The sequence below is a fragment of the Pan troglodytes genome, chromosome 1, assembly GCF_028858775.2.
Source record: "Pan troglodytes isolate AG18354 chromosome 1, NHGRI_mPanTro3-v2.0_pri, whole genome shotgun sequence".
Taxonomy (NCBI): Eukaryota; Metazoa; Chordata; class Mammalia; order Primates; family Hominidae; genus Pan; species Pan troglodytes.
The window spans coordinates 158,750,510-158,774,642 of record NC_072398.2 but is presented as its reverse complement, the minus strand read 5'-3'; the positions used below and the strand labels follow the sequence as shown (position 1 = coordinate 158,774,642).

At 33.7% G+C, this 24,133-nt stretch overlaps 1 protein-coding gene across 1 annotated transcript in view; it reads right to left on the bottom strand.

The window, feature by feature from the left end:
- Positions 1-24,133, bottom strand: part of NEGR1 (neuronal growth regulator 1) — an 882,773-nt gene that overhangs the window by 839,952 nt on the left and 18,688 nt on the right. The window lies entirely within an intron of this gene.

Below are 24,133 nucleotides of genomic sequence, written 5' to 3'. Positions count from 1 at the left end.
TACACAAAACCCCCAAAATTTTTGCACTAAAGTAATCATACTCTGAACAAGGTCTAGTGTGAGGCAGTAAGAAGGTTAAGACTTCACCTTGAAAAGAGCCCCTCTCATGGCAACATGAATTCTGCTAAACTTGAAGCAAGAACAAACATTAAAATTGAGTGGAATAATGGTGACATCGCTAATGCTTAAAAAATGTTTATGGGCAAAATTATCCAAAGAAATCAGCAGTTTACAGATAAACAACTTGTGTTAAGAAGGGATGAGACAATGTTGAAGATGAAGTCCATAACAGCAGACCATCCACATCAATTTGCAATGAAAAGAAAGTATCTAGTTTGTGCCCTAATTAAAGAGGACCAAAGATTAACAGCATAAACAATAGCTAACACCTTAGACATCTCAAATGGTTCAGCTTACAGAGTTTTGACTGAAAAGTTAAATAAGCAAACTTCCCATTTAATGGGTGCCAAAACTACTGCATCCAGATCAGCTACAGACAAGAGCAGAGATCTCAATGAAAATTTTAAACAAGATCCCAAGCATTTCTTCAAAGAATTGTAACAGGAGATAAAACTTGGCTATACCAGTATGACCCTAAAGACAAAGCACTATCAAAACAATGGCTACCAAGAGGTGGAAGTGGCCCAATCAAAGCAAACTGGACCAGTCAAGAGCAATGATCATGACAACAGTGTTTTGAGATGCTCAAGTGTTTTGCCTGTTGACATTTCAAAGGGCCAAAAAATAGTAACATCTGTTTGGTTTTGAGAAAGTTAGCCAAAGCTTTTGTAGAAAAACTCCTGGGATGGCTTCACCAGAGAGTTCTTTTCCAACATGACCATGCTCCTGATCATTATTCTCATTAAACAAGGGCAACTGTGTGAGTTTTGATGATAAATCTGTAGGTATTAATCTTATAGTACTGATTAGCCTCCTTCTGATTTCTTATTGTTTCCTAATTTTAAACAGTCTTTAAAAGACACCTGCTTTTCTTCAGTTAATAATGTAAAAAATAAAATTAGAAAAAAAAACTGCATTGACAGGATTAAAGTCCCAGGATGCTCAGTTCTTTAGAGATGGACTAAATGGCTGGTATCATTGTTTACAAAAGTGGTTTAACTTGATGGAGCTTATGTTGACAAGTTTATATTTTAATTTTTATCGCTAATGTCATTTTTCAATGGTATTTCTGAAGTCTCCTTGTAGTTTTATTTGGAAGTTAGATAATAATTTATTGCTACATTTAAGGAATCATTATGAATACAGCTTTGGAAATAAGAACTTCTCTTATTTGTTTTGAGAGATAAAAAAGCAGTCCCAGAGATTAAGTGAATTCATTAAATTTAAATAGCAAATATTCAGAAGGGTCCAGATTTGTGGATACTTGATATTCCCTGTCCACTATAGCTATAAAGTGGACTATTAAAACCACTATTGCTAACATGGTTTTAATTAGTTAATTCTCTGTGAGAACTTTAGAAAGGGCTTTGTTTTTTTCTTTTGACCATTAGAGGTCAAAAGAAAATGGTCAATGACCTCTAATGGTCAAAAGAAAATGGTAATGTTAGTACCATAAACTAACTACTCATGTTTTGTAAAAAGTATGCAACAGAGTCCACAAATCCTTTTCTTCTTACACAGTAACTGTGACTAATGGCTAAAGTCTGCCTAGGTGTTGTGTTGCGAAAGACCCTGAAACCATCCTTTGGTTAGACAATCAGCAAACAATAGTTGCATGATCACATGAAGAAGTGCAGTGATATTATATATTCCAGGTATATATTCCTTCAACTTATTTATTTTTTTCTGAGCAGTTACCTAGAAATCACCCAAATTACAAATCACTTTCATCATAAACTGGAAAAAAAAAGTAACAACACAGATGTAACATAATTTTAGATTTTATATTAATACTTATATATAACTGTTGAATTAACTAATGAATAGCCAGTATAATAACTTCTAAATCTGCAAGATAAGTCTATCTAGTGAAAATTACTTAAACAATCTGTGAAATGGGTGAATGAGTGTTTACCATACCCTACAGTTTGAAACCTGTATCTGCTTTCCTTTCCCAAAAGACAAAGAAGGATGGAAACAATAATTATGTGTTTTTCTAACACAAACTATTAATAAGGAGGTGATGACAAATACATTAATGGTGAAATTATGGTGTCATTATCATAGAATATCCTTGATGCTAAATTATTATTCTTGTTACGTTGCATTCATATTTTTCAAAGTGAATTACAAATTAAATTATTATCCTCTTGAATATCATTGCTCTGAAAACAATTTCTACACTTTGATTTGGCAGTATAATGAGTTGGGATGCTAAAAATTTGACCTGTAATGAGAAAAAATTAAGCTATAAAAAATTTATTAAGTCACATAAATGTAATTTTTGCATGTATATGTGTGTCTGTGTATATTTCATTTTATTTTCATTAATAGAATTTTAGTACTCATATTTAAATGGCAGAGACCATATCTACCCTGTTCACTGAGCTATTTTCAGGCCTCAGTTATGCATAGCCACTCAATAAATATCTCTTGACTGATTTTAGGTCCATATGCTAGATAAGAGCTTTCATTCATTTATTCATTTAACAGAGGTTTAGTGAACATCTGAGGGGTTTAACAAATTCTGTTACTATAAACCAATAATTTACTCATGATATTATATACAAAGTATACTTATATTAATAATAATTGCTAACATTTATCAGGCACTTATGTGCCAGAGACTTAGTTCTTTACATGTGTTCTTTAATTTAATCCCACCACAAAGCTATGTAATACTTTATTATAATTTTCGTTTGTCTGATGAGTAAATCAAAGTACAGATGGCTTAATCATATTATGCAAAGTCACTAATTAATAAATGAGAAAGCTGATATTTGAGTTGTCTCATTGTTGAGTCGGCCCTGCACTATAGCATAGTGTTATAGGTACAGAGAAGAGGGGGAAAACTTGCTTTTTATTAATTTCATATTTGGAAATCATGTAATATGTTTAATAAAAGTAATATTAATTGGACTCATATTATGTCTTTATAACAGATACATTCATTGAAGACAGAATAATAAAAAGTAAATAAAATCTGCTATCATTTCTGTATTATTTAACTTAAAATATTTTAATAACATGTTCTAAATCTTTTTAATTATGGTCTTCATAATATTTAGAGTAAATATTTAATAATTCAATTGTATTAATGAGGGTAAGTCATACAACTCTTTTAAATAATTATTTGTACACCATGAAGGTACACTTCTCATCTCAATTAAAATCACTGAATGTGTTCATACAAATACTAAACTTAAAAGGGCTACTTCAGTTCCTTAGAAGGATAAGCCTCTTAGGTAGGAGGATAAATAATCTTCAATTTCCTCTTCTGTATAAATGGGAAGCAAAAATCGTTATCTATCTCATAGGTTTGTTTTGAGGATTAAATAGTACATAATCAGGAATTTTAAGAATGGTTTATCCCCTGTGACACGCAATTTACCCATGTGACAAATCTGCACATGTACCCCTTGAATCTAAAATAAAAGTTGGAAATAAAAAGAATGATTTATATGTCTGTTTTTACCACTGGACTTTGCAGCAGAGTCTGTCACAGTCACATTTCTGTGCTCCTGTCCAACCAGTCTTGATATTGAGTATATTTAAGTTCATTAATAAAGTTTTTTCCCTATAATGAGTGAAAAAACAAAAACTACAAATTGATTACAATTATAACAAATTATAAAACCAAAGTCTGTGATGTGAATACATTTGCTGGATTATATCAACTATAATTATTAACTCTCATTACCTGATTATATGCATTAACAGCCTCATATGCATTACTTATAGTGCCTGTTTTATGACGCTTCAAATTATTTCTAAAAATAAGTATATTAATTTCTTTATGGCATGAGGTTTTGATACATAGCAATCCGCTATTAGAATATACTTGATCAAGGTCTTAAATTTAAACATGAAAATTAAATTATTTTTGTTTTAGGTTAATAGGTGATTTATAGAGAAAGCTAGATTTATCCTTTCAGGTTTATCTAAGTATAGCATCTTAATCTGATTTTCTAGTACACCGTATTTAGTTCCTGATCCACAGTTAATTCTGCCTCATTATTTATTTATTTTATTCAGCATTCTTCTTTTGTTCCGTTTTGACGATATATGGTAGAGAACATCTTTCAGTATACATGTGATTTCATATATTCCATCATAAAAAAGTATTACTGGATCTAGGCTGCTATTAATGCCTTAGCTTTTTATTTATTAATTATAAGATATACACCTTTTGGAATTTTCGTCTCTTAAATAACTTATTTAAGGTCAACTATCGAAGAAATTAAGAAATGTTAGATCTGTTAGATTTTGTAAATCTTTCCTATCTATACAGGATGGTACATAATTCAGGATATTTCTACCCAACAATATTAACTCATACATGTTTTTCAATATGTACATACATATGTATGTTTACATACACATATACACATATATGTAAGTGTATGCAAATGTTGAAAAACATGTATATATGTATGTAAACACACACATATATACATATTGTTTATGCATCTTTTATTTCGTATTACCAAGACCCCCATTTGGTAATTGTAAATACAGTCAATTCTTATTATTTGTGGTAGTTATGCTCTATGAAGTCACTGCAACACTGCATCAGTGAATACTACACCATTGTTCCCCGGGGGACATATAGGGTTAGAGTCCTGTATCTCCTGTTAGGCTCCTATGAGTCTCTGGTCACATATTTGTCAATCAATAAATATATAACATTATTCTATATGTCTTTCTATTTAAAGATATCTTATTTAATATATCGAATTGTTCATTAACATTGAAAGTAATGGTCAACAGCACTACAACTCAGGCCTAAAGCTTATCTAACACATGCATTTTCTCTGTTAAGATACATCAAAGCCTTTTTGTGCTGAGGAACACCACATAGTGCTTCTGTATAATGTTTGGGGCCATTGTAAATAGTGAAATCACCGACGAAAAGCACAAAAATACAAAAACATAGCACTAGTTAGACCGTAAAGAGCATGTATTTATAGTACGAGAGTTGAAACAAGAAGAGAGAGCATTGCCTTTTTTGACCTAAGACAGGAACAACCGTATTGGTCAACGTAAAATTTTTGCTGCTCTTTATATTTCCATGAAATTGTCAGAGGTACAGATTTGGGTGATCACAAAAAATTATAGTTACTTCACCAATATGAAACCTACAAAGAATGAGGACTGGCTACATGTTGTGAGCATTTCCATGCTGGACTGATCATTTAGCCCAACAAAATGTAATTGGTTGAGACATTATTAGACTAAATTTTAAATAATTTATTCAGTATGTCAACTAATATCAATTAAAGAAATGTATAGGTCCAAAAGATTTATAATACTATTTCCATTGAAGTAGTCTAAGTACCCTCAGGAAGAGTTTCTTCCACTTGCATATTCTATTCAACTTCTGAGTCAGTGGCATGGTCATGGCACAATTAGTGATTCCTGAAAGCATGCAGTACACGTTAAGATACTATGGCATCAATTCATGTTTTAATAATTCAGATATATTTTGCAAATTCTCAACTAGGCATCAACTTTTAAATCACATCATTTCAAACTAATATAGAAGAATAATATTTTTGGCTGCAAGAAAATAAAAATGTTTGGCTATTCATTTAGAAGATTCAAACACTAATTTTAAACATAAGAGAAATGTATTTAAATGAGAGAAACATTTCAACTTTGCATAAAATTCTTTCCATAAACAGTAATGAAATATAATAATGATTTATTTCAATGAAATTACTAAGTAAATATTCCATTAATCCGAAACCAACTACATATTTCACACTTCTAATACATGCTTCAAAAATTAAGTTTTGCAATCTAGTACTCTTAACAAAAGTTTCAAAAATTTAATGACATAAAACTGTATGTGACAACTAACTCCTAAGTGCAGATAATTCAATAGGCCACGTGAATTAAATACAACATTTAAAAAATATCTAAATATTAATTATTTAATACTCTACTAATGTTCTTACCAGTATTTGTCTTCTCTTGAATTTTTTGAGTTCCATTGTTAGAATGAGTTGAATTACAGTTACCTTACTGCAGAAAATTTTCATCCCATTCAGAAAAACAAAAGGCATTTTATCTGTTCATTGCCTGCTTGCAATAACCTAAACTAATAATTTTACTTCTAGTCTTTTTCTCTCTGTTTCCATCAATTACTTTCCTGACTAGATGGTTGAAACAATTTACGGCCAACAAAATAAAATCCAAATTATTGCCATTTATATTGTATTCCCATTGTATTGTATAAATGAATCTTAAACATCCTTTTATGATAACATCGTGTCTAGTTTTCAATCCTTACCTCCTGATTTGCCTCCTCTATGCACTGTGCTCTAACAATAATGTAGCAAATTTAATTCACTCCAAATCATGCTAGTTTTTATGCCTCCATGCCATGCATCCACTTTAGAATTCCTTGTCCTTTAGCCTGCCTAAAGATAGCCCATTTAAAAATCAGCTTAAGCATTTTCTTCTCTGTAAACTTTGACCACCTTAAGAAATATGTTGATCATCTTTCACTTCAGAACTTTTAACATCTATTTGCCATTGCCTTTTTTATATAGGAATACATTTCCAAATGACTTAAGAGTATCTTATTGCAATAAGTCTTGCAAGCTGCTGATGGCTCTACAATTCTGCAATTGGGAGGGCAGCAGTCCCATTCCTACAGCTCCACTAGGTAGTGGCCCACTGGGGACTCTGTGTGGGAGCTCCAACCTCCCATTTCCCCTTGGCACTGCCCTAGTACGGAGCCATCTATGAGGGCTTTGCCCTTGCAAAAGGCTTCTTTCTGGACAACCAGGCTTTCTCATACATCCTCTGAAATCTAGGCAGAGGCTGCCAAGTGTTCTTAATTCTTACATTCTGCACACATACAGGGTTAACATCACTTGGAAGCCGCCAAGGCTTATGTCTTGCATTCTCCAAAGTAGCAGCCCGAGCTGTACCTGGGCTTCTGTGAGCCGTGGATAGAATGGGAATAGCCAGGATGTAGGGAGCAGTGTCTCAAGGCTGCATAGGGCAGAAGGACCCTGGGGCTGGCCTACAAAACCATTCTGTCTTCCTAGGCCTCTGGGCCTGTGATGAGAGGGGCTGTCATTAAGGTCTCTAAAATACCTTTGAGGCCTTTCCCCATTCTCTTTGGTATTCACACCTTGCTCCCTTTTGGTTATGTGAATATCTCTGAAGGTGGTTGCTCCAAAGCCAGTTTAAATTTCTTTAAAGAAAAAGAAAGCTTTTTCTTTCCTTGACACGTGGCCAGGCTGCTAATTTTCCAAACGTTTATGCTTTGCTTTCTGTTTAAATATAAAATCCAAATTTAAGTCACTTCTTTGCTCCTGCATTTGAGCATAGGTTGTTGGAAGCAGCCAAGTCACATCTCAAACCCTTTACTGCTAGAAATTTCTTTCACCAGATACTTTAAATCATCACTCTGACCTTCAAACATCCACAGATCTCTAGGGCAGGGGCACAGTGCAGCCAAGTTCTTTGCTAAGGCTAACACACATGACCTTTACTCCAGTTCCCAATAACTTCCTCATTTCTGAGACCTCACCATCTTGGTCTTCATGTCCATATTTCTATCAGCATTTTGGTCATAACCATGTAACAAGTCTCTAAGAAGTTCCATATTTTTCCTTCTTCCTGTCTTCTTCTGAGCCCTCCAAACTCTTCCAACCTCTGCCCATTCCACGTTTTCAGGTATCTTTACATTATTGTCCCACCTACAGTACCAATTTTCTGTATTAGGCCATTCTTGTGTTGCTAGAAAGAAATACCTGAGACTGAGTAATTTATAAAGAGGAGGGGCTTAATCGGCTCACAGTTCCGCAGGCTTTTTAAGAAGCAAGGTGCCAACATCCGCTTGGATTCTGGGGAGGCATTGGGAAGCTTACAATCATGGTGGAAGGCAAAAAGTAGCAGGTGCATCACGTGGTGAAAGCAGGAGCGAGAGTGTGCGTCGGCAGGGAGAGGTACCACAGACTTAAATGACTAGCTTTTGTGAGAAGTTGCTCACTGCTGTGAAGACAGCACCAAGCCATGAGGGATCCGCCTGCATGACCCAAACACCTCTCACCAGCCCCACTTCCAGCACTGAGGATTATAATTCAGTATGAGATTTGGGCAGGAACCAACATACAAACTATATCTCAATAAGAGAACTAATTAACCAATAGATACTCAGTCTTTGACTTTCTCATCTAAGACTTGTATTTCATTTATTTTTTGACATGGAGTCTCACTCTGTCCCCTAGGCTAGTGTGCAGTGGCATGACCTCAGCTCACTGCAACCTCCGCCTTCCGGGTTCAAGCAATTCTCCTCCCTCAGCCTCCCAAGTAGCTAGGATTATTGGTGCTTGTCACCACGCCTGGCTAATATTTGTATTTTTAAGAGAGATGGGGTTTCGCCATGTTGGCCAGGCTGGTCCCGATCTCCTGACCTCAGGTGATCCACCCATCTCAGCCTCTCAAAGTGCTGGGATTACAGGCGTGAGCCACCATGCCCAGCCTGAGACTTCTATTTTTATTTATTATTATTATTATTATTATTATTATTATTATTACTATTATTTTAGACAGAGTCTCGCTCTGTTGCCAGGCTGGAGTATAGTGGTGCAATCTTGGCCCACTGCAACATCTGCTTCCTGGGTTCTCAGCCTCCCTAGTAGCTGGGACTACAGGTGAGCACCAACACACCTGGCTAATTTTTCTATTTTTAGTAGAAACATGGTTTCGCCATGTTGGCCAGGCTGGTCTTGAACTTCTGACCTCAGGTGATCCACCCGCCTTGACCTCCCAAAGTGCTGGGATTACAGGCATGAACCACTTCTTATTATTATTACATAACCCTACAAGAGTTTAAATGCATTATTGTATTCTATAATTTTAACCATATTATCTGTAAAGTTAGACTTGATTGCTACTCCATTATTCATTTTTACATCTTCAAATTAAATATGACATATTGCTAGGGTCTTAATGATTGTGTCCCCCAAAATTCATATGTTGAAACCCATCACCTATGTGAGGGTATCAGGAAGTTGAACCATTGGGAGGTAATTATGTCATGGGAGCAGAGCCCTCATGAATGACATCAGTGCCTTTATAAAAAAAAAGGCCCATGAGAAACCCTTTGTCCCTTCCACCATGTGAGAACACAGCTAGAAGGTATCATTTATGAATGAGAAAATGTATCATCACTAGACACTCTGATCTGCTGGAACCTTGATAGTGAACTTCTCAGCTTCTAAAACTGTTAGAAATAAATTTCTGCTATTTAAAACCTACCCAGTTCACGGTATTTTTGTTATAGCAGCACAGATGGGCTAAAATATGTTTATTCTTCTTATGATTTGTCTCATCAGCCTCAGTAGATATGTAAAAATATGATGTGAAATAAGTAATTCCACAAATATTTCCTGGTAGCTAATTATGAGCTTAACATGAGCAAGGAACTATATATATGGGCTAGAGAGGAAATATGAAGTCAAGCTTCTGACCCAAAGAAATTTAGATGCTAACACATTAAAGGCAAGATAAGAAACAAAGCAAATGACAATTAAATACTTATCCATGTGGCCAAGATTATAGGTACTAAAGGATTTCACAAAAAGGGAGATGAATGTGAGAATAGAATATTAAATAAAACTTGACATTTGTTATGAAATTTAAACTGGATTGAGTTTTTGAAAGGAGAAAGAGGGAGGAGAGATGCAGTTCCCGGCAAAGAAGAACAGGGAAAGAAAAGGGAATAATACACATATTGCCTGGAAGGAAGTTATTCTGATATCTTTCTCAACGAATATAAAGCAACTATTATTTTGCACATGACTCATTTTTGTTACAAATGCCTCAGATCTTCAAGCAACATTTGATAGCTCTGTATTTGTACCAGTAATGACAAAAACCTCCCTTTCACTATATGGAATGGCTAGTTTTATGTTTTAACTTGGCTAGGCTGTCTAGATTTTGCTGCGAAGATACTTTTAGGATGTGATTAACATTTAAATCAATAAAATGTGCGTAAAGTATAATGTGGGTAGGTCACATTGGCCTCTTCCACAGTTCCATCAATTGAAGATTATCAGAGCAATTATTGAGTTTTCCCAAAGAAGAAGAAATCCTTCTCAATACCGCAACATACAAACCCAGCCTGAGTCTCTAGTCCCACAATATCATAAGACAATTCCTTAAATTGTTCTCACTTCTTCTCTCCCTTCCCAACAGCACCCCCCAAGCCCCACCCACATCTTCAATTGATTCTCTTCCCCTGGGGAACTCTGACTAATATACTACCCTTACCTTTCCAGCATTACTGTTTTCCCTACCTAGTCAGAGAAAACTATTTTAAGCTTAACATATACAAGCATATTATGATATAATATGTTAGGAAAAAAATGACTGTTTGTAAACGCAGCTGCTAATTTGTTTAACTAGGAACAATGAAATAGTTATTGCCTTCAAATAGTAAATAATGGAATTTAAAAGAAATATGAAAAACAATTAAGTCAATCTACTTTCATTTGCCACTGTGGCTAAGAATAGAGCATACATGGCATAGCCTATTGTTTAAAAATCCCAGAATCCTGTAATATCTTCATACATTAAAGGGGCTTTAATAAGAAAATGATAGTTAACTGTGAAATTCTTTTCTTTGTCCATTTTATCAATATCTTAAGGGTGATTACATGCGCTCTTTTTGACATAATTAAAATCTCAGCCACTGAAATATATTCAAAGCAATATGGAAACCAAGAAGAATGTGATTTTCCCTGCCAGCAGCAATCCGCAATAGGGCTGTATCTATACAGCCTAAACAGCTCACCCCCACTGGGAAATAGCAACCTCCCCATTATGGAGATGGCATTATTTTTCAAGATGATCTGCTCTATGTACTACTGCCCAGCATGCTATCCATAACTCTCCAGATAAACTGAAGGGACTGAAAAATTTATGAACTCATGAATTCTTTTCTTGTAGGGAACCCCCAGTCGAATTCACCAGAGGATTTCTTATGCCTATGTGAAGATCCTTTGGCAAAATAGAAAATGTGTAGGGAGAGTAATGGGATATTGAAACTGACTCCTATTTACTAGAAATTCTCTTGTGACTGTGTATGATAGAAAGTAGACTATGACCATAGTACAGCTTTCTAGGCTGTAGTGCACCTTAAAGATATCATATAATATAGTTAATCCACCATGTATTTTTCTTTAGTAGTTTTACACTGATTTTTGAAGTAACTACTTTAAACAAAATATGCTTAATGTATTATGTAGATATTTTTCCAACGAATCATATCCATTATAAAAATTAAATTAGTATAAACATTAATAGATAATAATTACAAAGTATTTCAGAAACAGACTTACTCAAAACCACATAAAGGACAAACACAAATTATGTCATCCCTCGGTATCCATATGGGGTTAGTTTCAGAAACTCCTGGAGATAGCAAAATCTGATGCTCAAGTCTCTTATATAAAACGGCATAATATTCGCATATAACCTACCCTCATCCTTCCATGTACTTCATCTCTAGATTTCTTATAATACCTAATCCAATGTAAATGCTATGTCAATCATTGTTATACTGTATTGTTTAGGGAATAACGGCAAGGAAAAAAGTCTGTACATACTCAGTACATACATAATCATTGTTTTTTTTCCAGATATTTTGGATCCATGGTTGAATTTGCCAATGAGGAACCCACAAAGGACTGATTGTACACATTATTTTGTTTGATTTCATTATACCTTTATAATAAAATATTTTTCTTACGATATTTCTTCAAGGCAATTTTTATTTGTTCTACAGGGCGCATTTTGGCCAAACTTACTTGTTTACTCCCTCAGAAAAACCACTGATCAGAGAAGACAGTTTTCTTTAGAAAACTTTCAGCACATTACTTTTTAATGTATGGCTATCATAGCATCTTGGTTACAAGTAATTGACTATATAAGAGTACATTTCTTCATTAATCAGATTTTATTTATTTTATTTGAATCTTCCTAGAGCATCCATTTGTGAATTTTTTACATGAAAATGTATGCAACCTAACTTTTTTTTTCTTTTTTTAGACAGAGTTTTGCTCTTGTTTTCCAGGCTGGAGTGCAATGGGGCGATCTCGGCTCACCACAACCTCCATCTCCTGGGTTCAGGCAATTCTCCTGTCTCAGCCTCCCAAGTATCTGGGATTATAGGCATGTGCCACCATGCTCGGCTAATTTTGTATTTTGAGTAGAGACAGGATTTGTCCATGTGGGTCAGGTTGGTCTCAAACATCTGACCTAACGTGATCCACCCACCTCAGCCTCCCAAAGTGCTAGGATTACAGGCATGAGCCATTAAGCCCAGCCTTCAGCCTTACTTCTTAAAGGTTTGTCTAGGGAAGTCAGGGAGTTTATTCAAGAAATAATATTTTATGCCTCTGTGGACTTAATGTTAAATTCCTCCCAGAGCTCAAAAATATTTCAAACTATAGCATATCAAGTCCTAAAACCACAAATTTGGTTTGATAAACTCACATCTCAATATTCTAGTACATATCTGTAACACAGTTGTTGATATCTCTTCCTCTATAACTAAGTTATATTACTTGAGTGGACTCTATAGTACATATATTAACTTTAGAAACATTTGCAAAGAAGGTGAGGAATATTTGTATGCGCACGTTTACATGAGGGAGAGAGAGACAGAGAGAGTAAGAGAGAGAGAAGATAGTTTCAATGTAGTGTTTCTTGGGCATTCCAAATTCATTAGGATCCATGTCCATTTGGGGGTACAGACTCTCTGAAAGCAGTATATGATTTATACTATTTAACATATAAATTTATGGATCTAATAGTATATATCTCCATATCATTCTGTTCACACCTCTGAACAGAGCAAGGTGAAATTTTCGAAGTTTAGAAAGCAATTACATTGCGAAGGAAAAATGAATTGATGTTGCTTACTAAGAGAGATATAAATTTGCAGGTTGTTTTGTTGGTGCTGCTGCTGTTTTCATTTAAAGGATCTTTTGCCGCAAGAAATAGTTTGATAAGTATAGACACTGAGAAGACTTCCTTTAGTTGGGTGCATTGGCTCTTATAGACCTGAAGATGTTGAAATTGTTCAAATTATTTGATAACATGGCTTCAGAATTTGCACTGATTTGATGGACAGAGGGTTTTTTAAGATACTGGACAACATAATGTTCCATTGCCTTATTTGTCATCTCTTCCTATTGTCAACAAAGAATCTCTAATAGTTCTATTTTCATTCTCTCTCTTTTGGAAATAGTTGAAGAATTGAAAAGTTCACATTAAGATGCTTTTGGGACTCTCTAGGAAATCTTTCCATCTCATTAGGCTAGATGCCCAGAAGCTCAGGCAGGGAAGTCAGACAGTGAATTTCAGATCAAATCACAGAATCACAATACTTTTATGGAGTGGCAATAAGCCTAAAGAGGGATTAAATAAATCAACACTCATCATTACTTCAATATATTATTATTTCTGCTATATCTTGGAACATAGCCAATTATGGGTCTTTTCCATTCAACTGCAGAAAAAGAGAGTATGAAGAAAGAAACAGGAAAATAAGCTAGGAATAAGTAAGTGTTCATGCAGAAAGTGATAAATGCTGGAATACTGTTACCAATAGAAATGAAAATGAGGAATCTACAAGACATTTCCAAGGCAATGCTAATCAAATAGGTATAAGAAATAAAGTATAGGAAAAACTAATCCAATGATGGATGCATTTAATTGAAATCAATATAAATATTACTTGAATTACAAGATATTAGAAGAGATTAGCAATAGTGCATCAATGATATTGAAATGGAGATTTCAAGGAACTGAAATTGGATCTTGGATGTGTTGTTGGAAGAAAAGATAATCAGTAAATAGACACTAACTGAAGCTGAAACGCAAGATTAACTTAATAAGTCATATAATTTTTTAAATCCCACCAACTTACAGGTAATAAAATAAAATGTGAAGTGAATACAAATGATTTTCCCCAGGTCAATGAATACATTTTCCAAAGCAGAGCTGGATGACATCCTCTAACAGTAACTAGAATGGCCTACATTACCTCCTAACCCAAATTCTATACATAACCCAAGACCCAATTCAAATTTCACACTTCTCTGTTTCTATATCACATGTACTACTTCTCTGAAGTATTATGTATTGTCTTTGTAATGTGCTTATTATGTAGTACACTAATATCTTTCATAGGTGTATTTATGGCTGCTACAATTTGTCCTAGTAGAACTGTATGTATTTAGAAGATGCTCTAAAAATGCTTGCAGCCTAGATGCAATAAATGAAGGAGAAGCTTTGCTGCCTTTGAAGTCAAGTTAAAGTTCTGGAAGATTGTTGTGTTTTCAAAAATGACACCATCGCTCCCACTTCATGTACACATTAAGAAAAAGCATATTAGGCCAGGCGTGGTGGCTCACGCCTGTGATCCCAGCACTTTAGGAGGCCGAGGTGGGCAGATCACGAGGTCAGGATATCGTGACCATCCTGACTAACACAATGAAACCCCATCTCTACTACAAATACAAAAAATTAGCTGGGTGTGGTGGTGGGTGCCTGTAGTCCCAGCTACTCAGGAGGCTGAGGCAGGAGAATGGTGTGAACACAGGAGGAGGAGCTTGAAGTGAGCTGAGACAGCGCCACTGCACTCCAGCCTGGGCAACACAGTGAGACTCTGTCTAAAAAAAAAAAAAAAAAAAAAAAAAAAAGCATTTTATTCACATATGGTTCAATATTTTTCAATAGCCAGGACAACGTTGACATTTTACATGAAATGCTTTTCTTTCCATATACTTCCAAGATAAGTTATATCCATTCTTTGTTTAAAAACTTCTCTTTCATATTATTTATAGCTGTTTTCCAGAAACCTTACAGCTGTTCTTATTTCTTTATATACCCCCTTAGAATATTTACACACCCAGCTCAATAGATGTATTAAAAATTTATATATGTCTATCTACATTTCAATATATTTGTTCTTTATGTGTTTTCCACCCATTATCCACATTAGATTTTCTATTTTCTCAAATGATCAGACAATATTTCATTAAGTCAGTCTGTCAATTCTATTTATGGTTCATCACTATTAGCATGCCCTGAAATGAAGTTGATGTATTATGAAAAATGAACCTGTGAACAGGGACATTTTTTACTAGGAAGTACAGATAAGTTAAATGCTCTCTTTGTGTGTTAATCTATTATGCACACCATTACTAGTAGACTTTCATTTACTGCAGAGTATTTTATTTTACTTACAAATAGTTGAAATAAAAATAATAAATAGCACAAATCTTAATTCAGAATTCATGAACACCTATTATTTTATGCCAAGCAACACTAAATGATAGTTGACACAACTGGTATATAGTAGTTGTTGAATAGATATTTACTGAATGAATGTATATTCAGAATGCAAGAAAGCACAACAGTATCTTCATTCATCCTGGGTGTTGATATACTCTGACCCTTGTGTGGTACTTAAGATTTACTTATTTAAGAATGCCTACTATGGTTTATCAAAAACACATCTTTTTTTTTTTTTTTTTGAGATGGAGTCTTGCTCTGTTTGCCCAGGCTGGAGTGCAGTGGCATGATCTCAGCTCACTGCAACCTCCGCCTCCCAGGTTCAAGCAATTCCCAGCCTCAGCCTCCCTGGGTAGCTGGGACTACAGGCATGCACCACCACACCCAGCAATTCTTTTGTATTTTAGTAGAGACGGGGTTTCACCATGTTGGCCAGGATGGTCTCTATCTCCTGACCTCGTGATCCACACGCCTTGGCCTCCCAAAGTGCTGGGATTACAGGCATAAGCCACCATGGCCAGCCAATACATCTTAATTTTAAACCACTAAAGCTTACATGGAAATGTAGAAAACATTACATTTGCTCCAAATTAAATAATAGCTTAAAATGATATTGAAGTCCCAATCTAGAAGTTTGTATGTCATGTTTTATATGGTAATTGTACAATAAAAGGATCAGCAACAAATAGAGCTAAATTATTTAATGCACTCATTAATAAAAATATTAAAAATTGGAATCCAATTGCCTGGTAACATATACTTTATAGAACAATACACAGCATCTGTTTCCTTTACACCTACATGATTGCCAAAAATTAAGTCTTAGTAGCTTGCAGTTTAGGTTGACAACTGAGCATGCATTGCACATACTGAATAGATTTTCACCTTTTCAACTGAAGAGAGTTCACCAGATGATAATTAATATCTGCTAAGTGCTCTTCAGACTAACAGGATATCATCAAGAAATATCACAAAAGTGTTGACACAATGCTCATCCAGCTGGAGATTCCAAACAAGTCTGTTTTCACTGCCATTTATTGAAAATTGTATCTATGCACCAGCTGGCCAGATCGTTTTCCTCTACCCAACTCTCAACAGAAGAAAACAAGATTGTGCTTTTTGTTTATTTGTGTATCGAGTTTATCTAGTTTAAATTGATGAGGTGGTAGAAAATACACATTTGAAATTAAAATTGAATTATGAATTATAATCACCTTAACCATGTAAGTTCATTACGTTATATATATCAAACTTAATTTGTTTCCTAACATGTAATTCATTATTGCAGTTCAGAGAAGGAGAAGAAAATTAATGAGCTAAAATATATGTAAAAACTAGAATATATAATCTGTGCATAAACAAAAATGTTAGTGCTATTTGCTGTTATCAAATTTTGTTTACCTTATTAGGGAATACAGCTTAACTATATAAATTTGAATCTTTATTAAATGAGAAATAAAAATGGAATGTGCATATAAAATCCATGTAATGACATGGTAAACAGAATAGCTTCTAAAGTAACACAAATACTAATTTAAACCCAAATTAAGATCTGTGGTTTAACTTGGAATGTGCATATAAAATCCATGTAACGGCATGGTTAACAGAATAGTTTCTAGAGTAACACAAACACTCACTTAAACTCAAATTAAGATCTGTGGTTTAACTTCTTAATCTGCATTTTCTTTGGCCAAACTGTTAAGAATAGCACATAACATTTCTTATCTAACAAGGTTAGATGAGAACTGAGGGGGAAAAAATGTGTGAGTTGATTTACACTCTTCTTAGAAAATAGGAAGCACTTAAAAAATGGTAACTTATTATTGTCATCACTGATTTTTATAGAAATATACATATGTAACATGTTGATATGTGTGTCCTCTGTCTCAAATGCCCCTCCTCCATATATTTAAAGATCTACTTATATTTATTTCCTTTTTATAATTAGTAATTTTCTCCAACATGAATAAAGTGAAGGGGCAAAAGGAGAAGGTAACTTAATGACCACCTCTACTGGAGTATTTACTTTTTATTCACTGCTTTGGCAGTACACGTCTCTTTTGTGACCTATTTTATCTTCCCAGTCCTGAGAAATGTTAACCATAATCTGAGGCTACATCAATTACTTACCTGATCATTCTTCCCTTGGAATCAAACCCTGTGAAGATCAGATATCTTAAATTCATAAATAATGAAAATCCAAATATTACATACTTAAGAATCACTTCCCCCAGATAAATCTCTGAACATTCTGTGAAAAATAAATGCATCTAAACTTCTCTAACTTGGAAAAAGTTTATTTTAGTCATTGTTTTATGGCAAAGATGAGATAAGAAGTGTGAAGTGTCCTAAGTTGAGGATGGCAATAGATCTATTGCCAAAAGGATCACAGATATTCCCTAATATTATCAATCCTTCCCTAATCTCCATTCATGCCGGTATTCTTAATTTGTGTTCCATGAATCAAGGGCCACTGGGCTATGACTCAGTAGTTCTCAACTCAGGGTGATTTTGTCTACCTGGGGACATTTGACAATACCTAGATTTCTTTTTTGGTTTTCAAAACTCAAGGAGGTGGTAGGTGCTACTGATACCAAGTGGATAGAGGCTAAGGATACTGCTAAACATCATCAACACACAGGACAGATCCCACAACTAAGAATTATATGGCTAGAAATATCAATAGCCCTGAAATTCAGAAACCATGAAATGGGCTTTTAGAGGTACATGATTGTCGTGTGTGTGAGTGATCATTCAGTAACCCCTAGAAGGGCATTGTTTCATTAAGGTTATTGAGAATAAATATGTCCCCCAAATGTTTAATTATCGCTGACTTAGAGTGAAAAAAGCTGTAGAAAATAGAGCAGAGACAAAGAAGAAAAGAAGAAATACATTATACATAAATAAGCTATTGACATTTAGAAAATAAAATTAGCTAGACACTGGATTCCACGGGGCAATTAAATAACTAAATTATTATATATAAGTTTGTAATGAATGTAATGCATATATACAGAATGTAAGCCCTCAATTGTTTTGAAACTCTATCTTAAAAATTCAAAATGATAATGAGTACTGAGAAATAGCTTATAATTGAAAACTAATCTATTTATAAATTTTCTATAAATCTACCTATAAATATACTAATGTATTTTTACAAACTAAAATTCACCAATCGCTTTTTTATTTTCATGAAAGGAACAATATATAGGAGCCAATAAAATCTTCTTTTAGTTTGCTTACTAAATAGCTACATGACGTTGGTCATCTTTTAATTTATAATTCTCCACATACCTTCATTAAGCAATTCATTAAGAACAGGAAGAAAAAAGTATGGAAGGTCTTTAAAAAGGCACCTCAATATAAAATATGGTTTTCTGCTGACTTTCAAGCCTTTTACTCTTACACATTTTAAAATTATTTTTGTTCTTCTGTTTGCATCATGTGATCTGAACTATGACAAGACCAAACAAAATGTTTTATGACTTGGTACTATCAGGCTAAAGTTTGCAGTGTAGGATATGTCAGTAGTTACCAAGTATATGGTATCAATATTAGAAAATTACATTAAAAACAAGGAGCTATAGATTGTAACTCAATTCAATTCAGTCGACATTAATTCAGGCACTGTGCTAGGTGCCAAGCACACAACAAGCTTCCTGAAGAGATAGTTAACGGATAAGGATAAATCGAGTATGAGTCTAGGTGCCATCTAAGGTGGATAATCTCCTTTATATGCTGTTTTACTCCTCTTCTCCTTCTATACATTGATATTTATTATATGTTCTTCAAACTCCCTTTCTCCTGTACACAATAACGACTCTTTGTGACATCTGAAGAAATATTTTTTTGGTTATCAAGCCATCATCTAAATTATGATAGTGGTTTTTAGTATTTAAAAGCTACATCTCAAAATCAGAGGGAAAGTTTTTTCCATCTGTAATTAGAGAAAAAAGTTTTACTAGTGTATTATATTCCACAGCAATGCAGTGCATGTTCTCAATGAATCAAAGCTATTACGGAAAGGGAGCTTATACATGGAGAAAATACATCTCATTATATCCTTCTAAAGGGTATCATGTCTAGTTAATAGACCCTTACAAGAGTATGAACATGGGGAAGACTAATAATTGTTCTTTGACAATAATGAGGTACACATAAAACTATTCTTGTATATGGTTCTATCGCAGGCAAAATCGCTATGCAGGTAAAGTTTATCTTTTGTTAATGCTCACCTTTTCTTTTACTATTCTTATTCCTCTATTTCAGTAGTAATTACTCCAGTTTTTATCAGATGATTTTTGTTGTGTTTATTTTTCTCATTTAAAGTGATTTCTAAAATAATCAGCTGAAATATAACTTTAAAACAGTAACAAAAACTTAATCATTTACTATGTACTGTGCACTGCACTAAGTGCTTTATACAAATTTCCTTTCTGCTCCTTAGAGTAACCCTAAGAAGTATGGAGTCATTCTCATTTTATCATTTTGAACCATGGCTTTGAGAGGTAAAGTTGCCTAAAGTCACATTAGAAAGTGAAAGAATCTAGATTACTCTGACTTTGAAATCTGTGAACTTAAAAATTTTAGCTTCCCGCAAAGGGTTTTTATATAGTATAAATACATCCTCCATCCTTGGTTTCAGCCAAAATCAGGATTTTATTCTCTATTGATAAGCCCAATTTTTACAAAGGATATTTCTGAACAGAAACTTTCTTCTCATTCATTAAATTATACAATCTATATTCGTAAACAACGTAAAATAATTTACTCGTGCTTACTAAGCGCTTACTATGAGTCAGGCACTGTTTTTAGAATACACACGTTTTATAAAAATAAGTCCTCAAACCATTCTATAAAATATGCACTATTGGCACATAGGGTTAAGCACTTTGTCCGAAAGGTGGTAGCAAGATTGTGATTTAAAATGAAGCAGTTAACTCTAGAGATGACACTACACATAAGTATGTTCCACTATTACTCTGTCAGATACTTTTCAAACTGACTAACTTGCCCCAGTAAAATGGGCTATGAATGAAATACAAATTTTCTAAATAGTTGCTTTAAATTGGAATATAATATTTTACATGAATCCCAGTTGAAATTCAATACAAATTCACACTTGATTCAGTATTTCATCCTACAGTAAGGAAACCAAATTCTTAAAAGCTGACATTTACATGCAGATTGCATAATTACATTTCTTTCTGAAAAGTGAACGAATTACAAAAATTAGTCTAGAAGCAAAATATAAACAATTGTTGAAGATTAACAAAATAAGCAGAAATGTAAACATAAAATGTCTGTCCATATTAATATAGATATTTCTGAAATATTCTAGATATAGTTATAGCTTTTGTTTATATTATACAGTTAGTTGAATTTTAGAAGGACCATAAATGAGCATGTTATAAAAAATCATTTTAACATTTTTGTTCTAGGAGGAAAAAATCATGTTTTACAGTAGTAGCAGAAGTAAACAAGTCAGAATATGAGCCTAAACAGATGGCCACAGAATAAGCTGACATTAAGTTGGTACTATAAATGATGAGACCATAAAAATGTATAGCTTTTTCACTACCCTTTCACATATTTACATTTATTGTCACTTAAGTTCATAACCAATTTGGAGACCAACAGTGTGGTTTTAACACCTAGCATAATGTATTATAAATATTTTCAATTCTGTCACATTTTAAAATAGAAATTTAATAGGCAAATCTTCTAATAAATGTATAAGCATGTTTCTCAAACTTCATTATGCAGAACACTGGTTTAAAGAAATACTTCTCAGAAAAAAAATCCAAAATAGTTTTATTAAAACTATATATTTGTTAACACTATAGATTTGCCAAAATGGATATTTAACATTGTCATATTAAATACTGAAAGGCCTTGTAATTAAAAAAACGTTTCTAAAACTTTTTTTTCTATGAACAAAATTTCATTGAGCACAAATTGTGGTGTCCGGCACCACTTTGGCAACGCTTGGCATAAAGCATGCAAGGTCCCTGTTCTTACACAGAGGTAGTGGGATACTACTCAGCCACAGAAAGAATGAAATCAAGTCTTTACAACATGGATGAAACTGGAGGCCATTATCCTAGGTGAAATAATTCAGAAACAGAAAGTTAAATACCACATGTTCTCACTTAGAAGTGACAGTTAAACAATGTGTAACATGAACATACAGAGTGGAATGATAGACATTGGAGATCCCAAAAGGTGTAAGGGTAGGACCAGGTGAGGGATAAAAAATTACCTATTGGGCACAATGTACTTTATTTGGGTGATGTATACACTAAATGCCTAGACTTTGCCATTACACAGTATCTCTATGTAACAAACTTGCACTTGCACCCCCTAAATCTATTTGTTTTAAAAAGAAGGGAAGAAAGACAATAAACACAGTATCATGAAAGAGCATATCACGTGGGGGAAAATGGGCATCTTAACATTTCACTGGGAAGCTATCCTAGATTGGATAATTGGGTGGCAGGGCCTGCTTGCTGAGAAGGAACCTTTTACTCGGAAACGTGAGTGGCCAACAAAGCCAGAATGGTATTTCCCTTACTTACATAAGGTTTGGAAAGTGAAGTGGAATAATATATGTAGAAATTATGATTTCTATAAAGGGAGTGCATTGGGAGATGAAGCTGTGCCCTGCCTGAGTTCTGGAAGCCTTCTCCTGAAGTGAAAGCTCAAATAGCACTGGTTTCCTTTATAGTGACAAAAGAAATCTAATTGGAACACAATGGGAGAAGAATACACGGGGTTCATTACTTTTGTCCTTATTAAAAACTATTTTCTTCTGTTGTTGTCTGTTTTTCCTGTTTCCACTTGTTTACCTGACGTATATAATAAGCTTTTGAGGACAAGAGATTTTTCGTTTTTGTTTTTTCTAGTGGATCCCAGTCATCTAATAGACTACTCTCATATACTAAATGCTCAAGCACTATTAGTCGTATCAATGAATAAATCATTATTATCTCCTTCACTCAAAAAGCAAAGAGGTTTATAAATATCAAATTATCATTTAAATTTATCTCCATGAATGTGCAATAAAGGTACATATATGCTTAATTAGTGGTACATTATTTGAAGATATTTGTCTTCTAAAATTATTCGCAACAGCATATAATGCTTTTTAAAGCAATCTCTTATAAAAAAAAATCTGAAGATAATGTTGGTCAGTTAACCAAAAAGTAATTTATTATGTGCATACCATAAATATTTTATTTTTACTTAAAATATGTAAGTGTATATTTATGTACCAGTCTTAAAACGTCAGGTCAGCATCTTTTGTTAGCAAGTAACTAAGGGACTAAAATTCCACACTGTATTTCTTCTATCACATACTGCTTCCACTAAGATTACCATATTTTCAGTTTCTTGTTCTTCAAAGAGGAATGACTATTTAAAGACATTTGTGAAGCATTCTGAGTGTAGAAGTCATCTAGGTTTTAATTATTTTCCTCCAAATTTTTTAGTTACCCCATCTACATATACTTAAATATTATTAAAAATAGTTATTTTTAAAAATTACCTTTATCTAGTATTTTCAAAGAATTCAACTTTGTAGAAACAAAAGTCTTTCTCAACACATTCATATTTAACAGACTCTGCTAATCTCAAAAGGCAATTAACAAGTTTATAGTCATATTAAAGAGAAGTTTACTTACATGCTGTAGGCATCAGATTTTTTTAGAAGAGTGCTGATCATATATAAGTCAGCTGAAGGAGATTTCTTAAATATTTTTATTAACATCATGTAGATGGATAAGCATTCCCATTAGCAGTCCCCAAGAAACACCATTTGGAGAAATGTTCATCAAGAGTAATCAAAGAGCTCTATTTCGTCATTCTTTGAAATTACCTATGCAAGTTGGATGTTTTAGTTCTCTGGAGTGAATAAAATCTGCTGTTATAGTTAAATATACGCTTAATAAAAGCGACCTTAAAATTGCTTCTTAAAAGTTGTGATGAATGTAGTCAGTCAAAACAAAACAAAGAGAATTTTTAGAATCTAAAGTTATCTATACTTGAATAGTTGCTGTTCTAACTTTCTTGAATTACTGCTATGTAGGCATATCTTTTGGCACACACACAAAAAAAAACTCTCTCTTACCTCTTATGTCCCAAATTAAGTGAAGTGATAAACAAACAAAAAAAATTAAAAATGACAATGAAAAAAGATGTTGATGGTATGTGGTGGGAAAAGATTAATTTTCAATATATCATACTTTCCCTGATTTTCTTATCCCTATGTAGATTCATTTCCCCTTAGATGTTTCCATCATTTATGTAATACATATATTCACTGGAAAGAGTAAAATATGATGGGGAATGGAGCACAAAAGGGGAAACGGTGTTCTCTGGAAATTAGAGGTATCACTAACTATGACAGGCATATTCAATATGGAGGCTAAAATAAAATCAAAAGCTGTTCTGGAGTCCACTGAAAATGAAATAAAATCTGTAACTCTGAGTAGTTTATATCTGTGTAATCATTAATATGGAGACAAGTATACAGAATAAGAAATCAGACTGAGTTCCAATCCAAGCTTTGATGTTTACAAGACATTTATTATTCATAACAAAAAAGAGGTCTTTCACCATCTAAGCCTGTGTTTATTCATTTGTAAAACTGGAATTTTAACACTTGTTCTCCTTCCCTCATAAG